The 12,345-nt window shown below is 38.5% G+C and overlaps 1 long non-coding RNA gene across 1 annotated transcript; it reads left to right on the top strand.

The window, feature by feature from the left end:
- Window positions 1-10,990: 10,990 nt before the first annotated feature.
- Window positions 10,991-12,345, top strand: LOC139144610 (uncharacterized). Its single transcript, XR_011554826.1, has 3 exons — window positions 10,991-11,114; window positions 11,328-11,425; window positions 12,283-12,345. It is a non-coding gene; the product is annotated as an uncharacterized lncRNA (long non-coding RNA).

Raw genomic sequence — 12,345 nt, 5'->3', positions numbered from 1 at the left:
AGGGATGTGATACCCCGCTTGAAGTTAATGGTGGCCGTAGTAAAAGTCGTGTGAAAGACTGTTCGGTAGTCGCCTTAGAAACTTTAGTAGTTCCTGCCCGTTCACAAAAGAGGTTCATGGCAGCCATAGATGTAGACGATGGACATTGTGGCCTTGTGGAAGCGTGCCCACGTGATCATGTTAAGTTGGGCGTTGGCTTGGCAAGGGCCTTCGTGACTGTAAATAATGGGCGTGCCCCTGTTCTAGTTGTAAACCCAAGAGATAAGCCTGTGAAGATATACAGATGTACGAACCTTGGTGTGTTTGAAACTGCTGACGACGATAATGTTATTGCGTGTATAGCAAATATGGGTGCTGAAAATGACGACGTGTGTAATAATGATGATCACCCAGTGAATGCCGGTTCTAGGCAGACGTGCCTTGACGAGGACCGAGGAAATTGCGACCCAGGCGAATTACCGGCAACCGGCCCGGATGAGGTGTTGCCCGATGGTGGTAATTCGAGGAGCCGCGTGAATCTGTGCGAGACGACAGATTTGTCTGCCGAGCAGACAAGACAGCTGGACGAGCTGTTATTGGAATATGACGATGTATTTGCGAAGAATGACAACGATTTGGGAAAGACAAATATTGTACAACATTGTATTGACACTGGTGAGCATCCTCCGATTAAGCAACGCCCATATCGCGTTCCCGCCAGTCAACGACCTGTTGTACGAGAACATATTAAGTCTATGTTGGACAATGACATTATTCGACCTTCGACGAGCCCATGGTCGGCCCCGATTCTTCTTGTTTCCAAGGCGGACCAATCGCAACGTTTCTGCGTTGATTTTAGGAAAATTAACAATGTTACGAAGAAGGATGTTTACCCGCTGCCGCGCATCGACGATAGTCTGGATGCCCTCGGGCAAGCACGTTATTTTTCGACTATGGATTTAGCATCAGGATATTGGCAAATTGAGGTCGCGCCGGAAGATAGAGAAAAGACCGCCTTTGTTCATACAACGGACTCTATGACTTTAATGGTATGCCCTTTGGATTATGTAACGCGCCAAGTACCTTTCAATGCTTAATGGAATTAATACTTGCTGGACTTCAATGGGAAATATGCCTGATTTACCTTGATGACGTCATTGTGTTTTCGAAAACATTCGATGAGCATCTCCGCCATTTGTGTGAGGTCTTTGATCGATTTCGAAAAGCCGGACTGAAATTGAAACGTAGGAAATGTCACTTCTGTAAGACTGAAATCGAGTACTTGGGACATGTTGTGACCCGAGATGGAATTAAACCGAATCCGAAGAAGATTGATGCAGTAAAGAACTATCCGCGCCCAAAGGATGTTCGTCAACTACGAAGTTTCCTTGGATTAGCATCATATTATCGACGATTTGTGCAGAACTTTGCCAAAGTGACGTCACCACTAAACAAACTGTTGATGAAGGACAATGTGTTTAATTGGAGTACCGAATGTGAAGACGCTTTCTGCACTTTGAAGTTAGCGCTTATTTCAACACCAATACTCAGATACCCTGATTTTGATGAACCCTTTGTTCTGCATACAGATGCGTGTGACACTGGCATTGGATCTTGCTTAGTACAGGTACGTGATAAGAAAGAAGTTGTTATTTCTTATGCTAGCCGAACTTTGACAAAACATGAGAAACACTATTCGACGATGAGAAAGAAGCTCTAGCCATAATTTGGTCGATTAAGCATTTCCGACCATACTTATATGGTAGACGCTTCACTGTTATTACTGACCACAACCCACTGAAATGGTTAATGACTATTAAGGAGCCTACAGGACGACTCGCCCGCTGGTCATTGACCTTGCAAGAATATGACTTTGAAATTCAACACCGCCCAGGGACAAAACATGGAAATGCAGATGGACTTTCAAGACGACCGCAAGACGATGATGAAGACAAAAGTGTATGTGACTTCATCATCGCAGCGACAGACAGCCCTGGACTTCAATTAGACCGAGTTAGAGACTTGCAAAGACGTGATTTGACTTTGCAACCGCTTATATCGTACTTGATCGATAATGACTTCCCACCGATACAAAGACAGCTAGGAAAGTTGTTTTATATGCTGACCAGTATGTTATCGACGATGGTGTACTGTATCATCTGTGGATGCCCGCCCCAGGGAGACGGTTAAGAGACGTGCGTAAACAGCTTGTCATTCCTCGCGCCCTGCAGGACGAAGTGATGATGTCATGCCATGACGAGGTCACCTCAGGTCATCTAGGGTTCCACAAGACGTACAGTAAGATACAAGAACGATTCTATTGGTTGGGAATGTTTAAAGACATTGAACACTGGTGTAAATCGTGTGTTGACTGCTCTACGAAAAAGACTCCAAAGAATTTACCAGTTGCACCGTTACAGCCTATACCTGTTGATTGCCCCTCGACGTATTAGGACCACTTCCAACTACTGAACGAGGTAATCGCTTTATTATTGTGTTTTCGGATTATCTTACACGTTGGCCTGAAGCCTTTGCCGTTGAAAAGACAACTGCGGATGTTGTTGCCCGACTGTTAGTCGATGAGATTATTGCCCGACATTGTCTGATCGTGGTAGAAACTTCCTGTCGACATTGGTGCAAAAGACTTGTGAATTAATGAGTACGAGAAAGGTAAGCACATCGGCTTATCACCCGGAATGTGACGGATTAGTTGAAAAGTTTAATGGAGTATTATTAACAATATTAAGTATGTACGTCAATCATAATCAGACTGACTGGGATCTATATTTGTCGATGGCATTGTTTTCGTACCGGACATGTAAGCAGGAATCGACTAAGGAGTCGCCTTTCTATACATTGTACGGAAGAGAACCGAGATTACCGATTGATGTTACCCTCACTAAGCCGACAACGACCTTCACTGACCCTAAGGACTATGGTGAGACAGTGGTTCAATGATTGTGTGAAATTCAGCCACTTGTCCACGATAATATTCAGTTAGCGCAGCAAAAGCAGAAGATGCAGTATGACAAGCGCGCTAAGGACATTAACTATGACATTGGAGATAAAATATGGTTGTATACACCTGTTAGGAAACGAGGATTATCACCGAAGTTACTTCACCCATGGCATGGTCCCTATCGTGTTGTGGAAAAAGTAACACCTGTGAACTATCGCCTCGCCACGTGTGATCCGCGACGCAAGCAACAAGTTGTGCATGTGAATTGAATGAAACCATATATGGACCCTAATGACAGACCACACGAACTACCCAACAATGACAATGGAATTACCGATACTGACTCTATAAGTGACCCTACGGAAAATAATGACACTGTAACAGACACTAATGACATTATTGACCGCTGCCTTTGGCGAACCACTCCAATAAAGTCTACTTTATACAATTTCCATGGACATAAGTTGTCAATGGAAATGAAGTTAAAAATTGCCCTACAGTTGTCCTAATTAACAGATGTTTGCATGGATGTGGCTGAGAAGTTTGTACACTGGCATCTCTGCTACATGAATAAAGTGCGCCGCGTACCGGAGTTCAAATCCAAACCATGCGGGTAAATATGGGTTTTGGTTATTTTTCAAGGGGGGGGGGTTCATCAATTTTTTTCGTCTGACAAAGGGGGGGGGGGTCATCATTTTTTCGCGAAAAATGCAGGGGGGGTCTACATTTTTTGAACACCGGTGACAAGATTTTGCCGCCCCCCCCCCCCAGGCCGTAAAAACTGAACGGTCCCTAAGAGGGACTAGCTGTTCCCGTTATGCATGTTGCTAAAGTTGACCTTCAGTACCTAATGTTTCAGACGTTATTAGTCATTCTTGTTTTTCTGGTTTAAATATTTCTTGTTGTTTTTCTGGTTGTACTGTGCAGAAATCATTGTCATAACATCAACGTAGAATTGTCCTGCCCTGAACAGATAGAAACACATTTATTGTTGATCTTTGGTACCCATACTGGTATTTTTAGTCCCCACGGACACCGTCCGGGGGGACTTATAGGTTTGATCATGTCCGTGCGTGCGTCCGTCTGTTAACGCAGATATCTCAGACATGCCCTGGTCAATTTCTTTCAAAATAAGGGGAATGCGGAAAGCTGACTTAAAAAGTTTAGCAGATTCTGTCGGAGTTGAAGTCTCCCCATCGATGCGCAAAGCAGAAATTTTTAAAATTCTAGCTGCTGAATTTGAATTAGAGTATCCTGAAGGTGGGGTTGAGACTGAGAAGGAAACAAACAATGAGGTTGAATTGGCTAAAATTGCATTAGAAAGAGAGAAAGAGTTGCGTAAAAAAGAGCTAGCAATATTACAGGCAGAGAGAGAAAAGGAAAGGGAACAATTTGAAATCAGAAGGTTGGAACTGGAATTGCAATTAAGTCAGGTAGATCCCAAAGGAAATCTAAAGGTTATTAAATCCGAACCTACTTTTGACGTTACTAAATATATCAAACTTGTACCAAAATTCTCTGAAACTGATGTGGAGACGTATTTCTTGGCATTTGAGAAAGTAGCGAATTGTTTAAATTGGCCTATTCGTTACTGGACCATTTTGTTACAGAGTGTACTGGTGGGAAAAGCCCAAGAATTTTTTCATCTTTATCTGATGTTCAGTCTCAGGATTATGAATTAGTCAAGAAAGCCATTTTATCAGCGTACGAGCTAGTACCAGAAGCGTATCGCCAGAAATTTCGTAATTTGCAACGGCAGTCCACACAGACTTATGTTGAATTCGCCAGAGAAAAAGAGCTTCTGTTTGATAAGTGGTATAGGTCTCTCGAGAAAGAGAAAGAGTTTGAAAACTTGAGAGAAATTGTTTTGATGGAGGAATTTAAAAACAGTGTTCCTTTAGATATTAAAACTCATTTAAACGAACACAAGGTGTTTGATTTAAATTGTGCAGCCATGAGTGCCGATTACGAATGAGATGATTGACTCACAAAATCAATAACACCTCCTTTGGCCTGCCACCATAGGAAAAGGAAGCATCGGGTCTAATGTTGGCGCTACAATATTTTGAAAACTGTCACTAATGGAGTTTATTAGAGTTTACAACTACAGCCATATCCCATGAAAGTTGTATGTTATGGTAAAGAGAACGTTATTGCCGATGATCTGTCAAGACTAATATATTCTGAATTTTGCAACATACTTGTCATCTTCAAACTTCTTGTGCAGCTATATTCTTTGAAAGTTTACTTGCAACTGTTACAAGTCTTTTAAAAAAAGGAAACAAAACAAACGTCACTTTGGCGACGTTTCTTTTTTTTAAGGGGGGAGGTGTTACGAGGCAAACGCCCTCTATCATTTTTCTAGTGACCAGGTAACATAGTTTGAAATCCTTTTGTTTTCTTTGCTTATTTGCGTGACCAGGTGTCTATGAATAATGTATTTTTGTCGTATATAAACGTGTTCATTGCCACGTCACTTTGACTTTCCGCAAGTGCTGGGATCGTCGGAAGTCCACGTCCACTGAGTTTCCCAGTTTTGAAGACCGAGGCCGACTTTACGGACTTTTCCCGCTGGTGCCAAAATTGTGACTGCAGTCTAGAAACTTTGTGTGCCTGTTGACGCCTGAGGAAGTTGTGATTCCAGAGTTCCTGTGAGTACATTACAGTTATTTGGAAAGGTCCTAGTGGTGGGCGTTTCATGCTGTGACTTTCTACGAAGATGGTTGTACTTGAGCGTCGAGCTACTACGTGGCTGTTCTCGTTGGACTGATGCGCTCGGACGGAGTTGGCACTGTGGACCAGCTTGTTTCATGTTTAGAGAGCTCTCGCGTCGCGCCTGTGGACACTTTCTGTTATTTATTTAAAAGCTAAAACTAATATGTTTTGTTATTTGGTCATGCTCATAGTACAAATAATTTCAATATTGTAAAGTTATTTTTCTTGCTGTCACTACGTGACGTTCTTCAATAAGAATAAGGAAATGTTCTCAATAACTTGCGTGTAGTTCCTTTATTTGACCGTCTTTTGTTGCGGCCAGCGGGTCCGCTTGGCATTGTACCACTTCGCTAAAGACAATTTTAGACAGCCCTTTTTCATTTGCATTACCGACTTCCCATGGTCGTAACATCTGCTAAAAATAATCTTAAAAAACAACACATTTGAATTCAACGATAAATTCTACAGGCAAATATTGGGTGCTCTATGGGGTCTCTCTCGTCTCCGGAAATAGCAGATATTACATTTCACGAGACAGAAATGAGAATAATACAGAAACACAAACAACAAATGCCGACCTGGCTGAGGTTCAGAGACGTTTTTCTGATTTTCATCGGAAAAAACACGAACTCAATGAATTCATATCAGACATCAACAAAATGCATCCTACTTCCAAATTTTCGTTTGAAAGCTCCTCTCAAGAAATCACATATTTAGACCTTGTAACCTCCACAAATGTAATAATCTCCACAAATGTAATATCATCCACAATGTAATAAAATCAACCACAAATGTAATAAAATAGTCAACCATTAATGTAACAACCCGCAACCACAAATGTAATAAACAAATTAACCATAAATGTAATAAAACTCAACCATAAATGTAATAAACTTGAACTTGCATATGTGATCATTTGTTTATCAATGCCCTGAGTAAATAATAACTTTAATAAGACTAGTGTAATGTTATTGCATACTTTCCTGAAACTAGGTTTCCTTTCCGAAACAAAGAATAGAATACTTGAGAACGCTATCAAAAAACGGCGAGGTACTGATCAAACCGTTAGATAATGGAAGTGGAACAGCAGTTCTAGACACTGATAATTACATAATAAGGAAGCGTCAAAATAACTTGTCAACCAGTGATACCACACAAAGTTTATGACAGATGACTCAGAACAAATAACAGAGAAATATAAAACCTTATAACAGAAACTTACGACACAAAACATGTTGACGAGAACATATATTTCAATCTAGTAAAAAACAATACGAACACTACCTTGAACACAGTAGAACAAAATTAGACATCCTGGCATCCCTAGTGAAGGAACAAACTTCAAGTTGGACAACATAGGAATACAGACAATCTATTGATTATTCCACACAATTTATCCACTGAAGACGAATTTGAGGAGATTGATTAAGAAAGTACGGCAATTTTCGAAAAAAACGGCGTTAAAGGATCGTAGTGTTATACAGTCTTCCCCACTCTGGAGTAGAGACTGCACTGACACTCAGATTACAGCTGTGTCTAGCCATGGCCAATCAGTTCTGTACACAAAACAGGGAAACTTAAAATACACTTTCAGATTACAGATTGATATATGGCGGGTGCCACATGTGGGGCAGGATGCGCTTACTATTTCGAAACACCTGACATCACTTCTTGGTCTTTTGGCCAGAGGTCCATATATCTTTCTTTCATGAGTTTGACTTTGTTTGTACCGTCTATTTACTGTCTGTTCTGGGCTGTTTTGTGTCTATGTTTACAACTATTGTCTTACAAATTTTGACCTAGTGTTATTGGATTATGGATTGGTATGATTGCGATTATTTTTCAAATATGCAAAACACACTAAACGCAAACAATTAAGAAATTAATGTGTGGAGTTGATTTCCTTATTACATAGATCAATATTGAATGGCTAATTCCTCAATTGCAACGACAAAATAGATTTATTACATTTATGGTTGACAAGTATTACATTTATGGGTGATTTTTTTATTACATTTATGGTTACCATTTATTACATTTGTGGTGGTGTTTTTATTACATTTATGGTTGATTTTTGTTACATTTATGGGCGATATTACATTTATGGGTGCATTTTATTACAATTGTGGTTGATATTACATTGTGGAGATTATTACATTTGTGGAGGTTACAGACCTGACTATCTACAAATGTCGTCGATACAACAAAGAGAACATTCTTGACACACAGACACATACAAAACCAACAGATACATTCCAGTTCTTACAGAGAAACTCATGCCATCCGGCAGCAACATTCAAAGGTCTGATCAAAGGTGAAACATTACGATACATCAGAACATGCAACAACGAAACCGATTTTACACAGAAAGTCACACAATTTAGTGAAAAATTACAAGACCGACAATATAAAAAAATGAAATAGAACGCATTATCAGAGAAACAGATCATAAAAGCAGAAAAAGACAGCTTGAACAACAAAAAGAAAGAAAGAACGCCACCAACAATACAGTAGTCTTCATAACAACATAGCCCGTACATCGAAACGACAAAAATCAAGCAAGCCCTGACAGAAAACTGGAGTGAACTTGAAAAAGACGAAACACTAAAAAAACTGTTCCAAAATCAACCAATAATCGCATATAGAAGGAACAGAAATATAGGCGATACACTTATAAGCGCCAGACTTCACAAAAGCGACAACAGCTCGAACTCAGGTTCACACGAACCTACACAAACACAACAAGACCAAACAGTAGACATTCTAGCTTCCCTACTTGAACAACAAACGTAAGTGGAACAACATACTACCAAATAAAAACAATCAACCATTCAACACGTCTCACCGATCAAGAATGAATTTTAAGCGACTGATTAAGAAAACTCTGTTTTCAAAACGTAGCGCCAAAGGATCGCAGTGTCACATTAGTCTCTCCGCTCCAGTGCGGAGTAACATCAAGACACGTAGATTAATACGGGTACGTCTCGCCATGGCTAAGCAACATTTTACATAAAACAGCAAAACATGACATACACTTATATTATATACAATTTCATTCACGAAACGCAAACAGCCCAAATATGCACGATGTGTGGAGTTGCTTTCCCTTTAGTTATAAGTAGTTATGGCCATTTTAAGTATATGGCGGCATCTTGGACGCCATCTTCAAAATGACACGTTTCCGGTGGTCAGATTTTGGTAGATTTTTGCTATGTTATTAAGCACATTTGACTCTATAAAAAACCGTGAGAAACCTTTGTAGCAATTTTTAGGGTAAGGTCTTATTTTCAGCAGACTATAAACCCCTGTTTAGATTTAATCTAAAAAGGTCGCAACACATTTATATATCGATTGAAATTTCAAAGGAAAACATAACTTCACAAACACTCATCATCTCCCTAAACAGTCCTTAGTTAATCCCTGACCATTTCTAGCCGTCAATTTAACAAAATGCTCTCTTCTAATAATTTATTGTTTTGTTTGGTTACCAATAATTTATTGCTTAGTTTGGCTAACCTAAAGGTGAGAAAGGTTATCACAGAGTGATATCATTGCATGCATTCAAATCACAAGCACGCAGGTTAAGAATGTTCCATCAGACGAAAATGAATTTTAATTATACATTCTTTTTCCTGTTTTTCTCTCAAATATGTTACAGTGCTATGTATGTATTTAATCCTATACTACCAAGTTCATATGTCGCCATATCAAGTCAAGTCCATAGTGAAGGCTTCTAAAAATCTAGATACTGTAAATATATTGACTTTTAATGACCAAACCTGTCAAAACAGCCATTAAAGTAGGTAATAATATCATAAGATTTGGTTCAATACTGCTTCTACAGACTTTGAATATGGCAGTGACTGTTTGCAATATAGGGTTTTACATGTAATGGACTGTTTATAACGCTAGTGATTCAGATACATGTTGCATTTTCAATTGTTACTTTCGATAAACTTGGTTACATACTGGTTTATTTATTTCAACCAAATTTATCACACTTTCATCGTCTAATGTCCAGAGTTACTTCACTTCTCTCACCAAAACTTTGTGTATCAGTCGAATACAGTTTTATATTGCCACTGCTAGAATTTACTTGTCCATTAGATCAACGACAAATTGGGTCACACTAAACAGCCTGTTGTATCTGAGATCATATACCGTTACATGGTGCCAATATAATTGTCAACTTTCCTCATTGACTCAAACAGCAAACCTTTGTTGGCAAATCAAGATTTGATGCAGCTGATCACAATTTACAAAGTGACTGTGGTCAAAGTGCTGTCTGACATTCATTTCACAAAATGCACTCGGTAAGAAACATGGTTCATTCCAGGGAAAAATATATGAACTGATGCTTTCCAGTCATTTTTAGCTATTATAGACTATAGTCTATAGAAGCTACTTGGATGGATATCCGGCGTCAGTCTGTGTGTGTGTGTGTGTGTCAGTTTGTGAGGATGTCCGTCCACTCAAATGTCTTGACAACCGCAGTACTTACAGATTTGATATTTGTTGTGTACATGCAAAATACGATTATGGGAAACTCCATTTTGTTATTTATTGATATTGTTGAAAATATACAAATTAGTGCAAAAAAGGCGTTTTTGATAAAAAATTTCTTCTTCATAATCGCTGGTCCGACAGCTTTGATATTTGGTGTACAGGTCCCTAGGGATGACTCAATTTTGATTGTTCAAATTATGATGAAATATGCAAATTTGTATTTTTTAAGAATTTTTTGTCATTTTTGGTCAAAAATTTATTTCATCCAAACTGCTTGTCTGACAGCTTTGATATTTGGTAAACAGGTTCATAAGGATGATCAAAATATGATATATTCAAATTATGATGAAATCAACAATTTTGTATTTCTGGTGCAATTTTTGGTCAAAACCTTTGTTTCTCAAAAGTTACTCATCTGATAGCTTTGATATTAATTTGTATACAGGTTTCTAGGTTTATCCAATGTAATAAATTGAAATTATGATAACATTTTCAATTTTGTATTTTTAAGCTAATTTTGCAATTTTCGGTCAGGCCATCCTGAAATGAGCTGTCAAAGATATCCTCCTTCATCATCAACACATGTCACAAAAATAATAATTTAACACAGCAGAGCTCTGTCGACTGTTCGGTCGCTTGCTTTTGCAAAACCGCTGGTCAGATAGCTTTTATACAGGTCCCCTAAATGATGAAGTTTTCAAGTGACCACAAAAGCGTCCCCATGAATGTAAAGAGCTTTGCTTGTTTAATCAAGAGACGATTATAGGTTTTAGGCTTCTAGTCTTCGGTATTAATTCCAGTGTAAAGTTTACAAAACCGGTTCATGCCTGTCAGGCATCAGGCAAGCTGCCACTCAAATTCTTCCTGCATACGGATGAGACAGAAGTGTGGATGACATCACCGTATGTGATCATATTGGAGGAAGTCAATGACAGAGAAGACTATTTTGTGCAAAGTAAGTCCTTTAAAACAGACACTGACACTTTTGATAGTTCTTTTTTGTGATTGGCATCCTTTAAGTTACCGGTATGCTTGTACACTTTACCAAGCTGATCATTTTCTGAAATTTGGAAAAAAGTTAGCTATTAGTTAAAAATAGAATTATAGTGATTTGAAAAAAACAGAGACTTATTATTTTTGTCATATAGTATTCTCCATATATTTTTAGACACACCGACACCTAGCTTGGATGCCATGATATCAGATGACAGACTAGTAAATAGATCAGAGTACCTGGATCCTAACACAGCTAAAATTATCATGCAGGTAAGACAACAATTGCTTTAATTGGACACAAACACGCCAGGGCTTAAAATAAAATATATTATGTTTGGGTCAACATACAACTGCGTGGTGTATGCACAATGACTAGGTGGGAGTTAATCAGTACCATGGTAATATATATACAAGCTATTCTTAACAGATTTCTTCATGTTCATTCTTGGAATCTATAATAGCCAAATTTTGGATGTTTGTGCATGTGTTTTGCATTTGGACCAAAATGTAATATCATTTATATGGGTTGCTTTATATATATCCAACTTCTGTGTTTTGTCTATGGACTTAATCATGGAGGTAGTAGCTCAAGAAAACAGTAAAAATAAAAAAAATTTCCAGCAAAACATTGAAAATCATGATGATTAAGTACATGTATGTCAGATAAAATCAAAATATTCCCAAGTCAGCCTGGAGTGCTCAACAAAATAGCTGTGCAAGCATTACTCCTTGATGTGAACATGATATATTGAAAGATTTGATTACCATATTCAGTTTCAATCACTCTCAATTTTCAGAATGTTTTTGTGAAGGAAATTCTCGGCAATCATCATGAGCATGATGTACATGATATAGGATATCAGTGTTATTCACAGTATTATGCTCGGTTCATATTCAACTTCAAGCTTGTATCACAGCAACTGGCACAGTGCATCTTTTAATTCACGTTATAAAAATCGCAGTTTAAAATGATATTAAATTCAGGAAACTTCCATTTTCCTCGAAAAACAAACTAAAAGTCTGGATAGGGAGACTATTGGTAGGCACATAATGAAACATGAAATATATACGGTAGTCATGTGTTATATTCCTCTTTCAACTTGAAGTTGTAAACTGTTATCTTCCAGGGATCAGGTCTGTATCACTTTAGAGCCAAAGTGATCACAGGTTTCTCATACTGTGAACTTGAA

Source organism: Ptychodera flava, chromosome 11, assembly GCF_041260155.1.
Source record: "Ptychodera flava strain L36383 chromosome 11, AS_Pfla_20210202, whole genome shotgun sequence".
In the NCBI taxonomy this organism is placed as follows: Eukaryota; Metazoa; Hemichordata; class Enteropneusta; family Ptychoderidae; genus Ptychodera; species Ptychodera flava.
This window is presented reverse-complemented; position numbering and strand designations above follow the sequence as displayed.